This window comes from Macaca nemestrina, chromosome 2 (assembly GCF_043159975.1).
Source record: "Macaca nemestrina isolate mMacNem1 chromosome 2, mMacNem.hap1, whole genome shotgun sequence".
Lineage (NCBI taxonomy): Eukaryota > Metazoa > Chordata > Mammalia > Primates > Cercopithecidae > Macaca > Macaca nemestrina.
In genome coordinates this window covers 31,351,059-31,374,116 of record NC_092126.1, presented here as the reverse complement: position 1 = coordinate 31,374,116, position 23,058 = coordinate 31,351,059, and the positions used below count along the sequence as shown (strand labels likewise).

General features: G+C 39.4%; 1 pseudogene; it reads right to left on the bottom strand.

The window, feature by feature from the left end:
- Window positions 1-908: 908 nt before the first annotated feature.
- Window positions 909-2,688, bottom strand: LOC105490423 (chromodomain Y-like protein; annotated as a pseudogene).
- Window positions 2,689-23,058: the final 20,370 nt, after the last annotated feature.

Here is a 23,058-nt window from a genome sequence, read left to right as displayed (position 1 = left end):
TATATTCTAAGTGAACCTAAAAATTACATTTTATAAACATAAAAATACTTTATTTTGATGTAATATATTAGTCCTATCTGCAAATAGAAAATGAAAACTGTGTATAAGGTAATATTTCTGACCCAGTAATAGAAGGCGCTTTGGTAGCTTTGTTTTGTTTTGTTTTGTTTTTTAAAGGGTCAGGAAAACTGTTTAAAGCTTGGTAAGACTAGCGTAACTTAGATATTCATTATTAAGCTATTCAGTGATTCACTAATACTACAAAAGAAGCTTTCTTTTAGAGAGACAGTGGTTTCTTCATGCTAACTGGGTAAGAGCTGGATATGTTTTAAAAAGAAGAGGAAACCAATTGGTATCTCGCATGAATCCTAAGCATATGTTTGGTTTAGGGGTATGCTCATCAGTGGATTTTTAATCAGAAAGATTTATCTTACAAGATAAATCTCACTTTTGATGTAGAATTTCCCATCTCTGAAGTATTTGTACCTTCTTGGAGACAAAGGCAATACCTCAGACATTCTGTATCTCTGTATTAGTGAGGCTGGCTGATACTCCTTTAGATTCTGTACTCCAGAAGAAAAACATGAGAAAAACAAACATTATCAAACATTACTCTAGACTTTTCTGCAATTCAAAACTAATAAAACAGAATTCCTTTTTTTATATTGTACTAGCCAAAGAAAACAAAAACTAGAGCTTCCAAGAGCAGTCTAGTGCTCACCATTACACTTTTATACTTATGTGGACAAAGCAGCTTTCTGGTTACTTATTTTAAAGCTACAGTACTTAAAAGCTTCTTGATAATAAATAACTTGACTATTTCCAGTCCTGTTTCCAAGTGTGAACTATGGGTGACTTTTTTCAGGCTGCAAGAATGGATTAGGGAAACCCATGATGTTCTTCGGCTCAGCCCATCCCTGCGTCATCAGCAGGCAGCTTGACACTCACAACTCAATTTTCCTCTGCAAGCACTCTAACATGGAGTCCATCAGTTGGGCCAAGCCCCAGATTTTCTTCAGCACTTTGCACTCCATCTCACTGGCCTGCTCCAACTCCATCTTCATGTTGCGGCACACAAGAGCTTCAGATTCCTCAAGCACAACCGGATTACATGAAGCAAACTTCTTAATTCAAATCATAATTTCCCGGGTGAAGGTCCCGGGCCCAAATACCTGGGCTACCAGACCTTTACCGCATGCCTCCTGTGCGGTCAGCTTCTGCCCACTGAGCAACATCTCATTTGCAAATGCTCCTTCCATTATTTTGGGAAACAATGGTAGAACAGCCATCTGGATTCTGTCCAAAGGTAGTAGAGAGCGGTGGAAACCAAGCCTTTTCATTAGTCCAGACCATATTGCATAGAGGCAATATAGATGCTCTTAGCCTAATGGTTGGGCCATTGACTACTACAGTAATAGACTTCTGAAACTGTATGAAAGTATTCACGAAGTTTCTGATAGCTTCTGCGGTTTTAGTGCTTTCTCTTTTGCTGTCATTTGTTGAACGCTATATAAAATAAATAAAGTCAAGTGCACAACAGAAGACACTGCCAATGGCACTGAGCAGCATAAGCTTTCTGTCATCAGCAGCAGCTGTGCTCAAGCACTTTGGCTTTCTTTTTCTTCTTCTTTTCTTTTTTCTTTTTTTTGAGACAGAGTCACTCTGTTTCCCAGGCTGGAATACAGTGGTGCCATCTCAGCTCACTGCAACCTCTGCCTACCAGATTCAAATGATTTTCCTGCCTCAGCCTCCTGAGCAGCTGGGATTACAAGTGGGCGAATTTTTTTGCATTTTTAGCAGAGATGGGTTTTCACCATGTTGGCCAGGCTGGTCTCAAACTCCTGGCCTCAAGTGATCTGCCTGCCTCGGCCTCCCAAAGTGCTGGGATTACAGGCGTGAGTCACCGTGCCCGGCCTGTACTTCTTTCATTACCTTGAAATTTAGCCAGTTATTCTCTGATGATTCTGTGAATATCACAAGGTGAGTGAAATCATCCTGCTTTCTGATGACAATAGCTCTTTATCTGCAGGCACTTTCTGTTTGCCTCATGCTGAAACGCAATCACTTGCCAAAGGTTGGCCTTTTCTGCCATCAATAAATTTTCTTCTCCCGGGTGTCACTCCTATAACAGATGTCTGCATGTTGGTTGTTCCATTGGCTGTTAACGCATCCATAAACAGAGATGTACCTTTCCCATTAATAGCTAGGGCTGTGGTCATGGCTGTAGTCATGGGGCCAGACACCTGAGGCACTAGTGGGTATATTCAGGGCCTGTTTCCCATCCTGACCTGCTCCATGCACAGGGGTCCAATAAAACTCCAACTTATTATTCTCCTGCCACCATTCTATAGCTCCAACTGGCTATTCAGTCACTATCATGTCATCCTGACCCTGCTCAACAGGGTCCAGTTTCTGGGGCCTCTCGTTCTGAAAGCCATCCACTGTGGTTCTGCTCTTCATGGGGCTCTTAAACACAAGTATCTTGACACGTGACTTTGCTAGGTCAATATTCTTCCAGCTAGAGAGAGATGGAGCTGTGTTTTTCCTGAACTTCCAGGTAGCAGCAAACAACTGGCTGTTTTTAGACTTGTGGTGTTTGCCAATCTCTAGTGACTTAGGAGAGGTCTTATCAAAGTTTCTATTGGTGGATCTGGAGATTTATTTCCTAGCATTGTTTGGAGAGTGCCATTTGTTCTGGTCAGCGTGCTCTCTTTCTGCTTTTTGACGTGGTGTCTATATTCCTCATGTTTCACGAGATGCCACTCTGTTTCCCAAGTGTGATCCTCACTGTCATAGCCCTTCCATTAAACCAAATACTCTGTCTTCCCTTCTTATTTTTCCTTTTGTCAACAATTCTTGCCGGACGCGGTGGCTCACGCCCGTAATCCCAGCACTTTGGGAGGCCGAGACAGGCGAATCACGAGGTCAGGAGATCAAGACCATCCTGGCTAACACGGTGAAACCCCGTCTCTACTAAAAAAAATACAAAAAAAAAACTAGCTGGGTGTGGTGGCGGGCGCCCGTAGTCCCAGCTACTCGGGAGGCTGAGGTAGGAGAATGGCGTAAACCCGGGAGGCAGAGCTTGCAGTGAGCCGAGATTGCGCCACTGCACTCCAGCCTGGGCAACAGAGCGAGACTCCACCTCAAAAAAAAAAAAAAAAAAAAAAAGAAACAATTCTTTCAGCCTGTCCTGTTCTAGTTGGTGCAGGCCATCATAATCCAGTTTACTCCTTCTCTAAATCCTGTGTACCCAAACCATCGATCATTGCAAACCAGTACTTCCCAAGATAAAACTCTTCAGATCAGGAATCACAACCATTTCCTACCTTAGGAGAACAATGACTTAAAGGTAATTTTTCACAAAACCTTATAAATAAACAAATCCGTCTAATCTCAATCAGTTAGACCATAAGGTAAGATTTCCATAAATCTTTTAAAAACTTTTTCAATCTTTTGTTATAGAGTGGATCAATCCTGCAAAAAACAAAGAAAGAAACAAACAAAACCCTATTATTCTGACACAGGGTCCCAGACTCTCACATTGGTGTGCTTTTGCTATTAATGCTTAATTTATAGGAAAACTAAATAATCCCTTTTACATTTTAGCCAATTTAAGCACACACAGAATTCCTTTCACAAGATCAATTTCATAAACTTTCTATAACTTGCTTAAACCTTCAGTTTTGTCCTATCATTGTACCTTAGGATAAAAATTTGCATTCTTTTTCACCTTTCTGTATTCATATAGCTTTACCGACACTGTTTTTACTTCTTTAATTAAAAATAATAAAAATCCTCTAAACTGGGAAAAATTACTTTCCCTTTAACAAAAATCACATTTCTATGTCTTCTTAAAATTTTTTAAATCAAAACTCATCTTACTTTCCTTATATAGTTTGTATAAAAAATATAGGCTCTAAAAAAAATGGTTACAGTAAGGCCTAACGACAACGTGGAGCTCTCCCTGGCCCAGCTATGCCTCCTGGTTCAGCTGGGAAGGGCCATGCCTTATCTGCAGCTCTGTTTTTAGTCCTGAGCTCTGCATCTGATACATAATTAAAAATGCTACCTCTTAGGTTTTTCACTAAAAATAAGAGTTGCTAAGAGTTAACATTGTAATTAATGTAAACCTGATCCAAATATACATAAATTGGAAAATTGAAACTGCCTTTGCAAAATTGTAACTGAGGAAATTATGACAGTGAAGAAATCAGACCTAGCCAACTCCATCTTGCTTCTAACTTTTAAGCTGTTCTTATTCATTCCTGGGCATAGGCCGAACTAACTTTGGGAAGGAATTCAGTTCATGGTTTGATTCTGAAACAAAATTGATAATAGTCCTTTCCAGAAAAGACCCCCTTCTTGCCTGGGGACCAGTCTGCCTAGACAGGACTAACAAATTACCCACAAGACTAGAAAGTACAGTTTAGGGTCATGCAGCCTCTGGTTCCAAGAATCTGAACCTCCCCAAATTGCTCCTGGGGATAACATCACTATTATAAAACCTAAGGTGAGTGCTTGAGGTATTTTGCAGACTCTGCACTCCATGGATCAGCTGACACCACTCAGACCTGTAATCTGGCTCAACCAGTTCTGCCATCCCAAACAGGAACAGAAGACAACAAGAAAAACTCATTTCGACCCCCTATGATTCCATCTCCAGCCTGACCAATCATCACCCCCCGCTTCCCAAGCCCTTTCCCGCCAAATTATCTTTAAAAATTCTGATCCCCAAATGTAATAATAAAACTCCGGTCTCCCACATAGCCAGCTGTGTGTGAATTACTCTTTCTCCATCCATTATGATTCCCCCGTCTTGATAAATCGGCTCTGTCTAGGCAGTGGGCAAGGTGAACTCATTGGACGGTTACACTTCCACAGTGTTCCTCTGTATAAGGACATTCCCCAGAGGCCAGTGAACAACCCAAGCCAATCAGCCCACTCTGTGATCCACCCATTCGCTATTTAATATATACACTCCATGGTCAAGTCTTTTTTTTCACAATACAAAGCAATTTCTGGTACCCCCAAAAGCCAAAGAGATTAGGTAACACAATCCAAAAGACTGAAGATGGCAAAGAGTAAGGAGGAATAGGGTGGAGTAAAAATAAATAGAACAATTTTTAAGAAAGGAAGTGAACAGAAGTACCAAGCACATATTTTTTTTTAATGTTTCAGTCAACTAAAAAATTCCTAAAAATAGAATCCAAAAAGAGAAAAAGCATAATGGTTATATATATATATACATATATTTATACACACACAAATTTAATCTACCTTGGATATCAACTTTTAATTAAGCTGACTTCTAATTGTAGATTTGGAGTTTTGGAGTAAGCCAACTCCACTCAGATTTAAAAAAAAAAAATCCTTTCAAATCTCTTATTTCAAGATTTCAGCTGGGACAAATAGCTGATATTTTTGGCTTTTGAACATCCTTGCCAAAGATACCCTCTCAATTACCATAACCAAAGTTATAACCACAGATGCACACATGACGTATCTCCAAAGAGGTGACAAGTAGTTTTTACAAGATCCAGAATCACCCCAAAAATAACTAAGAGAAAGGAAAGTTTCACTAACCATAAACAGGGTTTAACCCACATTTCTTTCAGGCCATATTTTCTAGGGTCTTAACTTTACAGCTTACTGTCCATGCATGAAGACCCAAGAGCCTTGGGTCCCCCACCACAGACAGAAGACAGGAAATCAAAAGCTGTCCACGTAAGGGGAAAAGATCAATAATACATTGGTACCCCCAAAGCCACATAAATATTAAACCAAGACAGGCTGGTTCCCTGACCAGGAATCAAACCCATGCTGTGGAGGGTTTTAACAATTAGGCCACAAGGTAGAATGGCCATTGTTATTCCCTAATCAGGAAGCAAACCCAAGCTGCGTTGGGAATTTTAACTACCAGGACTATTTTCGGCCAGAGTTTGCTCTTAATTTAGTCAAGAGAATTTTTAAGGCTAGCCATGAAACTATTAGGCTTCCTTTAAAATACCTGATCTCTTCATTAATTGTTTAGAATAGGAGATCTCTAAAATCTTTAAATTAATAGCACAATGAGAGAGAGAGAGAGGCTGGAAAGGCAGTCTTATTATGTGAAACATTTCAGATAGTCAAATTTTAATTTTTCTTAAGTGACTGGGGTTTATAGAGGTGGAATTTGACTTTCTACAGCTGCAGGGATTTTAGTCAACTTTAGAGGAGGTTAGAAGTTGGTTAAATCTAATGGAACATGGACTGAAACAAACAAACAAACAAAAAACAGAAAAAAGCAATCACACGATTTACATAAAATTGAGATTTCTGAGCATGAGGAGAAATTACAGGCAACCGACAGTAAGCCTTGACCTTCGGCTACTAAATCCCCAAATGACACCCCAAACCAGCTCCTTACCTGGAGATGGGGCCCAGGCTGAAAACTGCTCTCTGCCATCATGGAAGCGGGAAAGTCATCTTCCTTGTTAGAAGTAAGAACTCCCAGGAAAGGAGTTCTGCAGCAGAATAAACTTCAGATCTCAACTGGAAATTTTTGAGTGATTAGGGATCTCTGGAGGGAGAAACTCTCAGACTTCAGCAAATCATCCAATAGGCCAGAGCAATAAAGAGCTCCAGCTGGTACTGGGGGCCCAGTAGGAGCGCTGCTACAGGCCAAGAGCCAACTCCACTCAGACAGCCCCTTTGTGGTTACCAAAATGTAAACCAAAAAGTGACTGAAGCAAGTCTCCATCCATTAGAGGTTTATTTGGCCAAAGCTGAGAATGTGCCTGGGAAAAAGCATAGATCACAGATGCTCCTGTGATCTATGTTTTTTCCAAAGGGGTTTTGTGAACTTCAGTTCACAAAAGGGGAACTGCAAGCAGGAAGGAGAAGAAAAGGAGGCAGGCAGTAAGGCAGGTGGTCACATTCTTGTGAGCCTCTAATTAGCCTCAGTACATTTTACAGTGAAAAGAGGGAATAGAGGAAAAAGTCAATGATGCATTGTCTCACGTTCAGTGAGTTTTACATAAGATGAAGCAAACGTGGAAAGAGGAAGTAGAGGAAATGAGGCTATGATGTGGGGCTGTGAAATTACAGCTATCTGGGAGTCAAAGGAAGACAGTATTTGTGACTCAGCTTCTAAGCTGAACTTGCCCTTTGGTATAGTGAGTTCAGGGTCCCAAGGTTCTATTTTTTTTTTCATACCTGTAATTTCTGTTTCCAAAATTGTTCCCCTGCCTTTAAAAACTCTTGCTTATAAGCCACTGGGGAAGTAGGATCGCACACAATAGCGTCTGATTTTCCTTGCTTGGCACCCTGCAAGTAAATGCCCTCCTTTTTCTTGCTGCAAACTTTGGTGCAGGTATTTGTCTTTACTGTGCTGGGCCAATGGACCCAGGTTTGGTTCAGTAACAAGGCATAAATTTTCTCACTTTTAGGTACCCCCACCAACTCTATCTAAGATTCCATCACAGAAAGACAAGGAGCAGGACCCTTTCCCAGAGGCCCACAGTAATGTGTAAGCCTGGAGCTCTAATCTGACTCTAGCCTGATAATTCAAATACCTCTGACCTAGTTTTAAAGAGCAGGGAAGTGTGCATGGTCATCTATTGAGTTTCCATTCTGCTGAGTTGGGCAGTGGTTCTCAACTCTGAGTGCCTATGAGAATCACCTAGTATGTGGGTATTACATGGGGGACTTTAAAAATACCAATACTGAGACCCCACAGCAAGCGATCTCCTTCAGCTGGTCCAGACCCAGCCAAGGCAATGGCATTTTTAGAAAACATCCCCAGGTGGTTCTATCATGCAGCCAGGTGGAGAGCCAGTGGTGATGGCTTATACTGTATGCTCTGATTTCTTCAGAGCTTTGTTTTTGATTCTCCAGCCAAAATTTTATAACTCAGAATGGTTTTCCTTCCCAGAAAGTACAGCTTTTGTAAATTAAAACCCTTGTTTTTCTCTCATGAATTTCAAAGGTCTGCTTAGAAAGTAAAAAGCCCAGAATCTGACTCTAAATTATCTGCAGTGTGCCTTCTCAGGCAGAAACCCGCAAGCCTGAGCCCAGCCTCACTGTGCAGTGATGATAAAGAGAGATGTCGAGTAAGAAAAAGCATTACTTAGTATGGAAAACAGCAGCTCATGTATTAAAATCATACCCATTCCCTTGAGCCTGTATCAGAAAAAATTCCAAAGAAGCCAGTTCTCCCTACGTCCTCTCGCCCAAGAAATCACAGCCAGACATTTTCTTTTAATCTTACTCCCTAATAAACAAAAAGGCCCTCAGAAACTGTCTGTTTTCTTAACTGCCCCTAACAGTGTTCCCTGGGGAAATAAGAATTTTCTCATAAAGGTGTGAGTGGTATATATTCTTCTTGAAAGAATGAAAGTTACATCAAAGTTTTTTTTTTTTTTTTTTTTCCCCTGGTGTTTTTCCATTGAAGTATGGAATAGTTACCAATTTTCAGAGTACCTCGTGTAGTTCAGATTTGATAAATTATAGAGCTAATTCATTTGCAAATCTATATATTAGCATTCCATAGAGTTATTACTTTTTTCTTAGGCTACGTAGCTCCGTTGACTATGCTTGTTACTACTGATGTCAAGGTTAAGCCTTCAGTCTTCATGGGGTCTAATTAATTACCTTTGCTGTGTTTTAGCCCTTCCTAAAATATATGCATTTAGTCACCAGGGGGACCAGACAATGTAGATAGTTAGAAGTATAAATTATCCAGAGAAAATCCACGACTTTTCTGAGAAAAATACATGTTTTCTTTTTAGGAAGCCAAATAACTAAAATTTTAGAAAAATTCATAATTTAACCCTTTCCCTAACATTTTATTTTTTAAAATTTCAAGCATACAGAAAAGTTGAAAGAATTTTAAATTAGTATCCATATACCCACCATCTAGATTGTACCATGAACATTTTCCTGTGATAGCTTTAGCATGCTTCTAACCATCTATCTATGCCTCTGTCTAGTAAACTTATGTTTTTTATGTATATCAAAGAAATTTGCAGAAATCAGTGTACTTCACTTCAAAACACTTTAGTATGTATATACGTTTTTCCTATTGGTTGTGTACCAAATTATTAGTATATATGTAAGTTTTTCCTATTGGTGCTGTACCATATTATACAAAGTGGCTTAAGACAACACGAATTTATTATGTACAATTCTAGAGGTCAAAAATCTGAAATGGGTCATCCAGGGCTCAAATCAAGGTGTCAGCAGAGTTGCTTTTCTTCTGGAGGCTCTAGGGGAGAATCTATTTCCTTGTTTTTTGTGACTTCTAGAAGCCATTCATATTCCTTAGCTTGTGGCTATCTTCAAAACCAGCACTGACAATTCGTCAAGTGTCTCCCTGGTGTCTGCCCCTCTCTTCATATCTTCTTTGCTGACTCTGGCCCTCCTGCTTCCCTATTATAAGGGCCCTGTGATTACATTGTGCCTACCCAGATGATCCAAGATAATCAACCCCTCTCAAGATCCTTAATTTAATCACATCTCCAAAGTCCCTTTTGTGGAAAGTAACATACTTATAGGCTCTGGGGTCTAGGACATGAATATCTTGCTGGGCAGAAATTATTCATCTAATATAGCATGCATAACTTTTTCATCTTCAACACTCATTGAAGATTTACAGTCATGAAAATTAGGAAGCTGACCTATGAATGGGAGTGAATATTGATACAAAAAGAAGGCTAAGAACTGAGGCCTGGGGCACACTTGGAGGTCAGGAGGATGAGAAGGAACCAGCAGAGTAGCCCTGAGAGGAACAGCTGGGGAAGTAAAAAGTGGACATTCAGCAAGTGTGGAATCTGGGAGCCAGAAGAATTTCTAAAGTTTTTCTTAAAAAGAATGATGAGCTGTATCACATGCTGCTTACAGAGCAAAGTTCTATGGTTGAGATCTAGTCACTGGTTGAGTTTAGCAAAGTGGAGATCTCTGGGTACCGTGTTCTGGTGGTGTGGCCAGGGTAAGTGCCTGGTGGGAGTGGTTTCAAGGGAAAAGGAAAGGAGAAGAAGTGGAGTAGGTATAGGAGTGAACCGAGAAGAGGTGAACACATCAGATAACTTTTTCAGGTACTTCTGATTAAAAGAGGAGCAGAGAAAGGGGTGATATCCAATGTTGTCACTATCATCATCATCATCAATTTGACATAGTTGCAAACATTAATCAGCTCTTTTATTAGCTTCAGAAAATAAAGGAATAAAAGAAGGATGGAGTAACAGCCTGCAAGTGCTTAGTTGTAAGTTGTCCTTACCACCATGATTCAACAGGGACACCACTGAAGAAATTCACAAGGCCCCAATGGCCTAAATTCTGACAATGCTATCAGTAGTCTTGACTTCCGCTCTCCTTTCCATCTTCCTTGTTTCATCCTATTCTTTCATTCTTTCCTTCCTTCCTTTATTCCACGATCATATAAGCCCCCACATCTTTGAAACTTGAATCCGACAGAGATAAGTGTGAATTGACTAGCAGTAAAATTCTTTTCATTTCTTAATGAAAAATCTTTCATTCTATTCTTGAGAATAAAAATATTCTTAAATTTCAAAACCAGTTGGTTTCATCTTCCAAAAACACACTCTCTGATTTAGTTGTAGACATTTATTTAAATAGTTTTACATGTAAATGTCCCTATTTCATGGTTTTTAGAAACAATTTTTGGAGCACAAAGTTTAGGCAGCAATATAGGAACAATTTATGTGATGAATTTCATTCACTCAAAAAGATAACCATTCTTTTTCCATTTTAAAAATTGCACTCAGAAATGAATGGGGAAACTTTATGAATGTTTCCATTTGTTTTTTCTGGGGCTTCACATTTCTGTATTTGATTCTTTCTTGACTTTCTCAGACTCTAGAATTTTCCTTTTCTCCATTCATATGCACATATCCTTTGTTCTTTTATTTACATTTCACTGTGTCTTCTCCTTAGTCTCATTAGTCTTCTTGTAATTTCTTTGTCCCAGGTGTAGCTAAGGACGATTCACATACCTAAGACTGCTTAATATTGTTCTTTTAATCATCCCATCTCTATCAACTCTTTCCACATTATAATTCATTATGTGAGTCTAACAATCTCATTCTCCCTTGCTAAGATGCTTTTCTCACATCTTATGATTTCCTTATGATTGACTTACAATTAAAATATTTCACTGAAAACTTCCTGGCTGAAACAAAGGAAACAGAAAGAATCTTTACAACCTTGATATTTACCTGGTAAAATGTTTTCATATGAACACTCAAAGCATTGTATTTGGATCTGGGCACCACATCTTCAGAAGGACAATGACAAATTAAAATGTGCCCATTGGTGAGTGATCAGGAGTTTGAAGGTCATGTCATGAGTAATGAATAAAGGATCTTGGGATGTCCTGATAGGAAGTAAAAAGTCTGGGGTGGGAGTAGGGACTGGGGTAGTAAGGGACAATAGAAAAAGGGAGAGCCTGGCTGGGATGAGGACTGCCACCATTGGTCAACAGGGTGGCTGACCCAGGAGGATAGTGACACTTGGGATGGAGGGAGGGGGAAATATCTAGAGGAGCACCAAGGGCAAAATGTGGTCTCATGAAGCTTCATAGAAAGGTATCTCATCCATTCCCCACACTTACCTGGCCATGGGCTTTTGCTACTTCCTCAAGTTAGCCTAATGAGCAGAGGTGGTTGATGGTCTCAAAGGACTAACAATGAGACCACCGTAAACAAAATCTTGGGACAATTTAAGAAAAACAGTTGCTGTGAAAGAATAACCACAAACAGAACAGCCTACAGCAGAAGAAGCAGACCTATTGACAGATATGAACAGGAATCTTAATACCAAATAAAACATTGCAAATAGGAAACAAGAATAAGTGGTTTGAAGGAGAGCCAATCAAAGGTACTAGATAAAAAAATTACAATTGCCAATATAAGGAATAGGTTGAAGAACTGAATGAATGACAAATGGGTAGAATCTAGAAACAGATCCATACGTCCATGGGAACTTGGAATATGTATGTAGCATCATAGCCTGATAGAGGGAAGATGAATTAATCAATAGTCCCTAGAAAACTGGTTAATCATGTGGGAAAAACTTGGAGTAGATGCCCACCTCTTTCCATATACAAAAATAAACTTTAGGTAGAGTAAAAGCCTAAACATGAAAGGCAAAGCCATACATCTGTTAGAAGTAAATGTAGAATTGTTTTTTGTGACACTGAAATGGAGAAGAATTTTGTAAGGTGCTAAAAAGTACAGACCGCAAGGGAGACAATCAATGGAGTTAATGACACCAAAATTAAAGATTTCTGATACCACAAAGTTACCAGATGCATGATAGATTTGGAGGTGACAAAGTGGTAATAACTGACAAAAAGTAATAACTAGAGAACACAGAAAACTCCTGCGAGTGGATAAGAAAAGGATGAGGATATTGTAGGGGACCCTGCTGATGCCCTGCCCACATTCCCGGCCCATCTCTGAGTTCCCCTGCAGTTATGATCAGTGGTTCCCAGCATGCACACTGCTTCCCACCTGTGTGGGAGCCTCTCTCTTTCTCAGCCTCAAGGTTTTTTCAGGTGCTGTGGGAACTTACTCAATTTAGGTTCAGTGCAAATTGGACAAGCTAGTGGCTGAATCTCGCCAAGGGCAGCTCTCAACCAAAGGGGACCAGTGAGTAGCATATAAACAGCCTAGCTTCCCCATATCCTGGTAGGACAGTTCTGAGGCGTGTTCAACACAGGTCCTCAGAGGGTCCTCAGCAGGACTGAGCCCCGGTTGCCCACAGCAATTATCTGCCCATAACTTACCCTTTAGTGGATTTTCTCCTTCTTGCTGTCTTTACTCCCTTGCTTGTACTTCTGAATAAATGACCTGCATCCAAGTCTGTGACTGAGACCTGCTTTCCAGGTAACACAAATTAGGACAGATATGCATAAGCATTTCACAGAAGGGGAAAGTGGAAAGGATGGCAAGCATAGGAAGAGATACTCAACTTAATAAGCAGAGAAATGGGCCAGGCACAGTGGCTCACGCCTGTAATCCCAGCACTTTGGGAGGCCAAGGCGGGGGGATCACGAGGTCAGGAGATCGAGACCATCCTGGCTAATGTGGTGAAACCCCATCTCCAATAAAAATACAAAAAAATTAGCTGAGCATGGTGGCACGTGCCTGTAGTACCAGCTACTCATGAGGCTGAGGCAGGAGAATCGCTTGAACCCCGGAGATGGAGTGAGCCGAGATCGTGCCACTGCACTCCAGCCTGGGTGACAGAGTGAGACTCCGTCAAAAAAAAAAAAAAAAAAAAAAAAATCAGAGAAATGGAAAGTATATAGGGAAGTATAAATTTACATGAAAATATGGAAAAAATAAAAAGCCTCGATTTCCTAAAATGCCTATGAGAATTGAGAGAGGCAGAACCCCCATAAATCACTAGTGAGGTCATTCTGGAGAGCAATTAGCAATGTTTAGTGGGTTTGCCTAGATGCACACCCTATGATCTCACAAATCCTCTTCTATGTGTAGGCCCCACACAAACTCCCACACTCCCACCCTACCTGGCCTACGAATCAAACTGATCTTCAGGGTTCCTGGTAATCTTACCATATTTCTCAAGTCCATCACTCTCCTTCTCAACTTCTTTCTTCTCATATCTTCTCTTTCTTCCTCACATTCAGCTGATGACCTCACTTCTTATTGAACTGAGAATATGGAAGCAAACAGAAAAATATTTCCCCACATTCCCATCACCAAATCTACCAATCTACCAGTAAGTATGCCTGTATCCTCTGCCTTCCTCCCTTCCTGACACTAACTCTTTCCATCTTTCTCATCTCCTCATGAACCATGTTTCTAGACCATCACTACTGTCTCCTGATCATCAATTTCTCCCACCTGTTGGGTCATTCACACCAGTATGCTGCAGCAGTCCCTACATAGCAGGAGGAGGAGAATGAGGGACAGGGGCAGGAAGGGAAAGCAGAGAAGAGAGAGGAGGAAAGTGGAAGAAAAAAGGAAAGAAAACGTCCGTCTTTTATACATTCCCCTTTATGTTTTGCTTCATATTTATGCTTCTCTTTACAGCAAAATGTCTCCAAAGAATTGTCTATAATTCTCAGTCTTCCCCTTATTGGGCCCATCAATACCAGTGGACATAATAGATGGATTCCTCTGTCTTGAAGCCCTTTCTTCACTGCCCCAGGGATGCTTCTCTCTTGCTTGAGTCTTCTGTCTCATGGCGTCTACTTCTCAGTTTCCTTTGCTGGCTCCTCATCCCCTTTCCAGACTCCATGTGTTGCCTTGCTCCAGGGCTCAGTCCCTTACTTGTTCTATTCTCAGTCTACACTCACTCCCTGCGTAAGCTTGGCTTTAATATCATACGTACCAGGACAACTCTCCAGTTTTATTTCCAGCACAGACCTTAATCTCAAATTCCAGAACTAACCTCTTGACAGCTCCACTTGGATGTCTGATAAGCATTTCAAACTTCAAATGTTAAAACCAAACCATTGGTTTCCCCCTGAAACCTGTTCTACCTGTTGTCTTCTTCTTAATAAATGGTACAACTTTATCTTCCCAGCTGCTCAAGTCAGAACTCTTGGGGTCACCCCTGATGCTTCTCTTCCTCCCATTCCCCATATCCAGTCTATTAACAAATCTCATTGGCTCTACTTTCCAAATTTGTGGCAGTATTCCTACCCTTCTCCCACCTCCACCACCACCACTCAGTCTAAGCACCACCATCTCTGCTCAGGACAATTGCAGTGGTCTCCTAACTGGATTCTCCCTCTCATCCTTACTCTCCTGTCATCTATTCTCCACTCAGCTTCCAGAGGGATCATTTCAAAAAGTCAGGTCTTGTCATTCTTTTCCTTGAAATCCTTCCTACTTCACTCAGAATGGAAGCGTCAGTCTTTACAAGGCCTGGGGACCCTATCTGATTTGGCTCCAGCCTATTCCTGTGGTCTCATATCTCCCGTGCTCCCCTCCAGCCTCCCTTCACTCAGTCTGCTTTAGCCTCACCCACTGCTAGTTCTGGAACAAGTCTTGCACTTGCCATTCCCTCTGCCTGGAATGCTCCTTTTCCAGATATTAGTGTGGCCCGCTCTCTAACTTCATTCACGTCCCTATTCAAATGTTACCACGTTCTCAGAGAGACTTTTCCTGACCACTGTATTTGAAACAGCATCCTCCATTGCTCTCTGCCCTCTTATCTTGATTTATTTTCTTCCTTGCACTTATATAACCTAGCATTGTGTGTTTATTGTCTATTTATTTTTTTTCCATACTAAAATAAGGGAAGGGATTTTGTCTACTCCCAATCATGCTGTACTCCCAGTACCTACTTGTATTTAGCACAGACTGGCACCAGATAAATATATTTTGAATAAAAGAATGAACAGGCACACAAGCAAAGCTTGAGTGCTAAGCAAAGATTTTCATCCCAGCATGTTACATAAAAAATACTGGAAACAAGCTTCATGCCCTTCAATGAGAGAATGAAGAAATAAAATGCAGTCCAAGCAAAAAGAATGAAATGCTGTTCAGCTGTTTCAAGGAACAAACTAGAGTCATGTATCCAGCTATCAAAATGGGTAGGTCTTAAAAACATAAAGTTGAGGGGAAAAAGTAACAAGGAAGATGAAATAAAGAGTATAATACTGAACAAATACTAGGATCGAGAAATGGGGAATAAAAGGAAGACATTTTTAAATAAAATAAATAACACAATACAAGAAAATAGAATAAGGGTTCTTCCATAAACCCACAATGATAGTGTGTTATGAACTAAGTTGAACCGTGTGTTTAAGGTTTAAAAATAATGTATGTGTGAAAAAATAAGAGTTGCCTTGGGAAGTACTTATTTACTTAACTGAAAAATATGGGATGGGATTCCTAGGAGCTGTAGGTGAGACGAGTGGGGCCTGATCCCATCAGGCAAGGCTTTGTGGAAGCAGGGAGACTTGAGGTGTTCCTTGAAGGATGAAAATGATATAAACAATGTAAGCAAAGAGCAGTAGCAAGACATTCTAGTGGGCCCCAAAACTCTGGAAGTAGGAAAGCTGGATATAGACCTATCAGCCTCAGGAGATGGCTCACAGTGTAGGGGAAGGGGTAGAAGAGAAAAAGATAAAATTGAACATACTTGCTAAGATCAGATGGTAGAATGCCTTGGCTAGACTAAGGAATTTGGACTTGATTCTAATATTGGTGATACCAATTTTGTGTAACACTTGCCCAGTGTCACCCAACTATTAATGTGGAAGCCAGCATTTGACTTCCAGCAGTCTGATTCCAGAATTCCTACTTTTAACTGCCATGCTTAACTTCTTTCAGTGAGCAACAGGAATCTAGTCAAGGGTTCTGAGAATTGCAAGGTAATGGACAAGGGATTTTAGCAGGTGGGTTCACCAAAAGTGTGCAGAGTGGCTTGCATGAGGCAGAGACTGGAGGTGAGCAGTCTGTGAGGAGGGGAGTGTGACAATGTCCATGTGAGCTGATAAGACACTGACTAGCATGCTGCCAGGGAGATGGGACAGGCAGTGACCAATGAGGTAGAACCAATGGGGTTGACTAATCAGACAGGCCACAGATTTGTTTTGCGGCCCTCCTGTGTGCTAGACATTGGTCTAGGCTCTGAGGACAGTGTAGTGAAAGAGATGAACACAGATAATTAACTACTAGTAAGCATACACACTACTGTCAGGCAAAAGGAATGCAAAGTTCCAACCTAAAGCAGAAGGAGGGCGGTCTTTGTATTTAATTAGAGCTCTTCTTATTAAAATAACAAATGTTAAGCATTAAGTAGTCTTAATGTTTCATACCCTTGAAAAAAATAATTCTGAAAAAAAAATCACGGTTTTAGAATTTCTTTCTATAACCAAAAAGGTAGAATATTTGCCTTTAAGAAATGGATTCCCTGTTCAAATTAATCATCTTTATCTGAAAATGCAAAGAAGGTGGCTTAATGGTCATTGAATTGACAGATGTAACTGGAACTCTAATCTGGTTCTGTGATGCACAATTATACAGAAATGTAAGATCTGAGTTTGTGGATAACCAATGTGTTATCTTCAAGCAGATTTTAGAAATCAGAATGAGCAGAAATTTTAACTGGAAGATCAAAAGTACAAATCAACAAAATTCATCCCCAGGCAGAGGTTGCACAAGATGTAGCAATTTTTTATAAATATTTATATATTCACATGAATCATACTTTACTTGCCTTGTTAAGTAAGTTATTTGACCCTCTTAGGCATTCTTTTATTCATGAAATGTAATTGCACTGCTATCAAAATAACTATAATATCTGATACCTATGCAGACATTTATCTTCTGTTTTTGTTTTTAACTTTTGTTTTAAGTTTAGAGGTACACGTGCCGGTTTGTTACATAGGTAAACTTGTGTCATGGGGGTTTGTTGTACAGATTATTTCATTACCCAGGTATTAAGCCTAGTACTCATTAGTTATTTTTCCTGATCCTCTCCCTCCTCCCACCCTCTACCCTCCAGTCTGCCCCAGTGTGTGTTGTTCCCTTTTTTGTGTCCATGTGTTTTCATTATTTAGTTCCCATTTATAAGTAAGAACATGTGGTATTTGGTTTTCTATTCCTGTGTTACTTTGCTAAGGATAATGGCCTCCAGCTCCATCCATGTTCCTGCAAAGAACATGATCTTGTTCTTTTTTATGGCTGCATAGTATTCCATGGTGTATATGTACCACATTTTCTTTATCCAGTCTGTCATTCATGGGCATTTAGGTTGATTTCATGTTTTTGCTGTTGTGAAGAGTGCTGCAATGAACATATGCATGCAAGTGTCTTTTTAAGTTTTATTTTACTTTAAGTCAGGTTTGTTACATAGGTGTACACGTGCCCATCATCTAGGTTTTAAGCCTTACGTGCATTAGGTATTTGTCCTAATGCTCTCCCTCCCCTTGCCCCCACCCCGACAGGCCCCAGTGTGAGATGTTCCCCTCCCTGTGTCCATGTTTTCTCATTGTTCAACTCCTACTTATGAATGAGAACATGCAGTGTTTGCTTGTCTGTTCCTGTGTTAGTTTGCGGAGGATAATGGTTTTCAGCTTCATCCGTGTCCCTGCAAAGGTCATGAACTCATTCTTTTTTATGGTTGCATAGTATTCCATGGTGTGTATGTACCACATTTTCTTTATGCAGTCTATCATTGATAGGCATTTGAGTTGGCTCCAAGTCTTTGCTATTGTAAATAGTGCTGCAATAAACATACGTATAAACACCCTAGAAGAAAACCTAGGCAATACCATTCAGTACACAGACTTCGAAGGCATAGACTTCATGACTAAAACGCCAAAAGCAACTGCAACAAAAGCCAAATTGATAAATGAGATCTAATTAAGCTAAAGAGCTTCTGCTTAGCAAAAGAAACTATCATCAGAGTGAACAGGCAACCTACAGAATGGGAGAAAAGTTTTGCAGTCTATCCATCTGACAAAGGTCAAGTATCCAGAATCCACAAGGAACTTAAAAAAATTTACAAGAAAAAAACAAACAACCCCATCAAAAAGTGGGCAAAGGATATGAACAGACACTTCTCTAAAGAAGACATTTATGTGGCCAACAAACATATGAAAAAAAGCTCATCATCACTGGTCATTATAGAAATGCAAATCAAAACCACAATGAGATGCCATCTCATGCCAGTTAAAATGGCAGGTGTCTTTATAATAGAATGATTCATACTCCTTTGAGTATATACCCAGTAATGGGATTACTGGGTTGAATGGTATTTCTGTCTTTAGGTCTTTCAGGAATCACCACACTGTCTTCCACAATGGTTGAACTAATTTACACCCCCACCAACAGTGTATAAGCATTCCTTTTTCTCCACAGTGTTGCCAATATCTATTATTTTTTACTTTTTATTAATAGCCATTTTGGCTGGTGTAAGATGGTATCTCATTGTGGTTTTGATTTGCATTTCTCTAGCAATCAGCGATGTTGAGCTTTTTTTCATATGATTGTTGGCCACATGTATGTCTTCTTTTGAAAGGTGTCTGATCATGTCCTTTGCCCACTTTTTAATGGAGTTGCTTGTTTTTTCTTGTAAATTTGTTTAAGTTCCTTATTGATGATGGATATTAGACCTTTGTTAGATGCATAGTTTGCAAAAATTCTCTTCCATCCCATAGGCTATCTATTTACTCTGTTGATAGTTTCCTTTGCTGTGCAGAAGCTCTTTAGTTTAATTAGATCTCATTTGCCAATTTTTGCTTTTATTGCAATTGCTTTTGGTGTCTTTGTCATGAAATTTTTGCCCATGCCTATGTCCTGAATGGTATTGCCTGTGTCCTGAATGGTATTGCCTAGGTTTTCTTCCAGGATTTTTATAATCTTGGGTTTTACATTTATTACTTTTATAATTTTGGGTTTTACATTTAAGTCTTTAATCCATCTTAAATTATATCTTATAGGGTGTAAGAAAGGGGTCCAGTTTCAATCTTTGGCATATGGTTAAGCCGGTTATTCCAGCACCATTTATTGAATAGCTAATCCCTTCCCCATTGCTTGTTTTTGTCAGGTTTGTCAAAGATTAGGTATTTGTAGGTTTATGGTCTTATTTCTGGGTTCTCTTTTCTGTTCTATTAGTTTAGGTATCTGTTTTTGTACAAGTACTATGCTGTTTTGGTTACTATAACCTGGTAGTATAGTTTGAAATTGGGTAGTATGATGCCTCTAGCTTTGTTCTTTTTGCTTCGGATTGCCTTGGCTATTTGGACTTTTTTTGCTTACATATGAATTTTAAACAGTTTTTTCTAGTTCTGTGAAAAATCTCAATGGTAGTTTAAAGGAATAGTATTGAATTTATAAATTGTTTTGGGCAGTATGGCCATTTTAACAATATTGATTCTTTCTATCCATGAGCATGGAATGTTTCTACATTTGTTTGTATCATCTCTTTTTCTTTGTACAGTGGTTTGTAGTTCTCTTTGTAGAGATCTTTCACTCCTCTAGTTAGCTGTATTGCTAGATATTTTATTCCTTTGTGGCAGTTGTAAATGGGAGTTAGTTCCTGATTTGGCTCTTGACTTGACCTTTGCTGGCGAATAAGAAATCTAGTGATTTTGGTGATTTTTGCACATTGGTTTTGTATCCTGAGACTTTGCTGAAGGTGTTTATCAGCTTAAGAAGCTTTTGAGTGCAGACTATGAGGTTTTCTAGATATAGGAACATGCTGTCTGCTGAGATAGTTTGACTTCCTCTCCTCCTATTTGGATGTCGTTTATTTCTTTCTTTTGTCTGACTAACCTGGCTAATAATTCCAATACTATGTTGCATGGGAGTGTCGAGAGAGGGCATCCTTGCCTTGCACTGGTTTTCAAAGGGAATGCCTCTATCTTTTGCCCACTCAGTATGATGTTGGCTGTGAGTTTGTCATATATGACTTTCATTATTTTGAGGTATGTTCCTTCAATACTTAGTTTATTGAGAGCTTTTAACATGAATGAACGTTGAATGTTGAATTTTGTTGAAAGCCTTTTCTGCATCTATTGAGATAATTATTTGGTTTTGTCTTTAAGTCTGTTTATGTGATGAATAATCACATTTATTGATTTACATATGCTGAGTCACCTTGCCTCCTGGAGATAAAGCCTACTTGATCGTGGTGGATAAGCTTTTTGAGGTACTGCTGGGTTCAATTTGCCAATATTTTGTTGAGGATGTTTGCATTGATATTCATCAAGGATATTGGCCTGAATTTTTCTTTTTTTGCTGTATCTCTGCCAGGGTGTTATATCTCTGCCAGGGTTTTGTATCAGGGTGATGCTGGCCTCATAGAATGAGTTGGGGAGGAGTCCTTCCTCCTCAATTTTTGGGAATAGTTTCAGTAGGAATGGTACTAGCTCTTCTTTGTACACCTGGTAGAGTTCAACTGTGAATCTGTCTAGTCTTGGGCTTTTTTTGGTGGATAGGCTATTTACTGCCTCAATTTTAGAGCTCATTGCTGGTCTGTTCAGGGACTCAGTTTCTTCCTGGTTCAGTCTTAGGAGGGTATATGTGTCCAAGAAGGGAACGTAACAATTTCTTCCATATTTTCTAGTTTATATGCAATAAGGTGTTCGTAATATTTTCTGATGGTTGTTTGTATTTCTGTGGGATCGGTGCTAATATCTTCCTTGTTGCTTCTGATTGTGTTTATTTGGTTATTCTCTCTCTTCTTCTTTATTAGTCTAGCTAGTAGTATATTTTATTACTATTTTTTTAAAAAAACTAGCTCCTGGATTCATTGATCTTTTTAATGGTTTTTCATATCTTAATCTCCTTCAGTTCAGCTCTGATTTTCGTTATTTCTTGTTTTCTGCTAGCTTTGGAATTTGTTTGCTCTGGGTTCTCTAGTTATTCTAGTTGTGATGTTAAGTTGTTAACTTGGGATCTTTCTAACTTTTTGATGTGGGCATTTAGTGCTATAAATTTCCTTCTTAACACTACCTAAGCTGTGTCACAGAGATTCTGATATGTTGTGTATTTGTTCTCATTAGTTTAAAAAGTTCTTGATTTCTACCTTAACTTCATTATTCAAAAATCATTCAGGAGCAGGTTATTCAATTTCCATGTAATTGCATAGTTCTGAGCGAATTTTAGTCTTGATTTCTAATTTGATTCTGCTGTGGTCCAAGAGACTGTTATAATTTCAGTTCTTTTGCATTGTTGAGGAGTGTTTTACTTCCAATTATGTGATTGATTTTAGACCATGTGCCATGTGGTAATTAGAAGAATGTATATTCTGTTGTTTTTGGGTGGAGATTTCTGTAGATATCTATCAGGTCCATTTTATTCAGTGCTGAGTTTAGGTCCTGCATATCTTTGTTAATTTTCTGTCTTGATGATGTATTGTCAGTGAGGTGTTAAAATCTCCCACTTTTATTGTATGGGAATCTAAGTTTCTTTGAAGGTCTTTAAGAACTTGCTCTATAAATCTGGGTGCTCCTGTGTTGGATGTATACATACTTAGGACAGTTAGGTCTTCTTGTTGAACTGAACCTTTTACCATTATGTAATGCCCTTCTTTGTCTCTTTTGATCTTTGTTGGTTTAAAGTTTGTTTTGTCAAAAACTAGGATTGCAACTCCTACTCTTTTTCTGTTTCCCATTTGCTTAGTAGATTTTTCTCCTTATTTTGAACCTATGTATTTCATTGCATGTAAGATGGATCTCTTGAAGACAGCATACTAGTGGGTCTTCGTTCTTTATCCAGCTTCTCACTCTGTGTCTTTTAATTGGGGCTGTTAGCCTGTTCACATTTAAGGTTAATATTGATATATGTGGACTTGATCCTGTCATCATGATGCTAGCTGGTTATTTTGCACACCTGTTTATGTGGTTGCTTTGTAGTCTCACTGGTCTGTGTACTTCGGTGTGTTTTCATAGTGGCTGATAACAGTCTTTCCTCTTCATATTTAGTGTTTCCTTCAGAAGCTCTTGTAAGGAAGGTCTGGTGGTAACAAATTCCCTCAGTGTTTGCTTGTCTGAAAAGATCTCATTTCTCCTTTGCTTATGAAGCTTAGTTTGGCCAGATATGAAATTCTGAGTTGGAAGTTCTTTTAAGAATGTTACTATTGGTCACCAATCTCTTCTGGCTTATGGAGTTTTAGCTGAGATGTCTGTTGTTAGATTAATGGGCTTCACCTTGTAGGTGTCCTGGCCTTTCTCTCTAGATTCTTTTAACATTTTTTCCTTTCATTTCAACCTTGGAGAATCTGATGATTATGAGTCTTGGAGATAATCTTCTAATGAAGTATCTTACTGGGGTTCTCTGCATTTCCTGAATTTGCACGTTGCCCTCTCTAGCTAGGATGGGGAAGTTCTCATGGATGATATTCTAACATATGTTTTCCAAGTTGGTTCTGTTCTTTCCATCTCTTTCGGGTACACCAATAAGTCGTAGATTTGATCTATTTACATAATCCCATAATTCTCAGAGATTTTGTTCATTCTTTTGCATTGTGTTTTCTCTTCTCTTGTCTGCCCATCTTATTTCAGAAAACCAGTCTTCAAGCTCTGAGATCCTTTCCTCCACTTGATCTATTCTGCTATTAATACTTGTA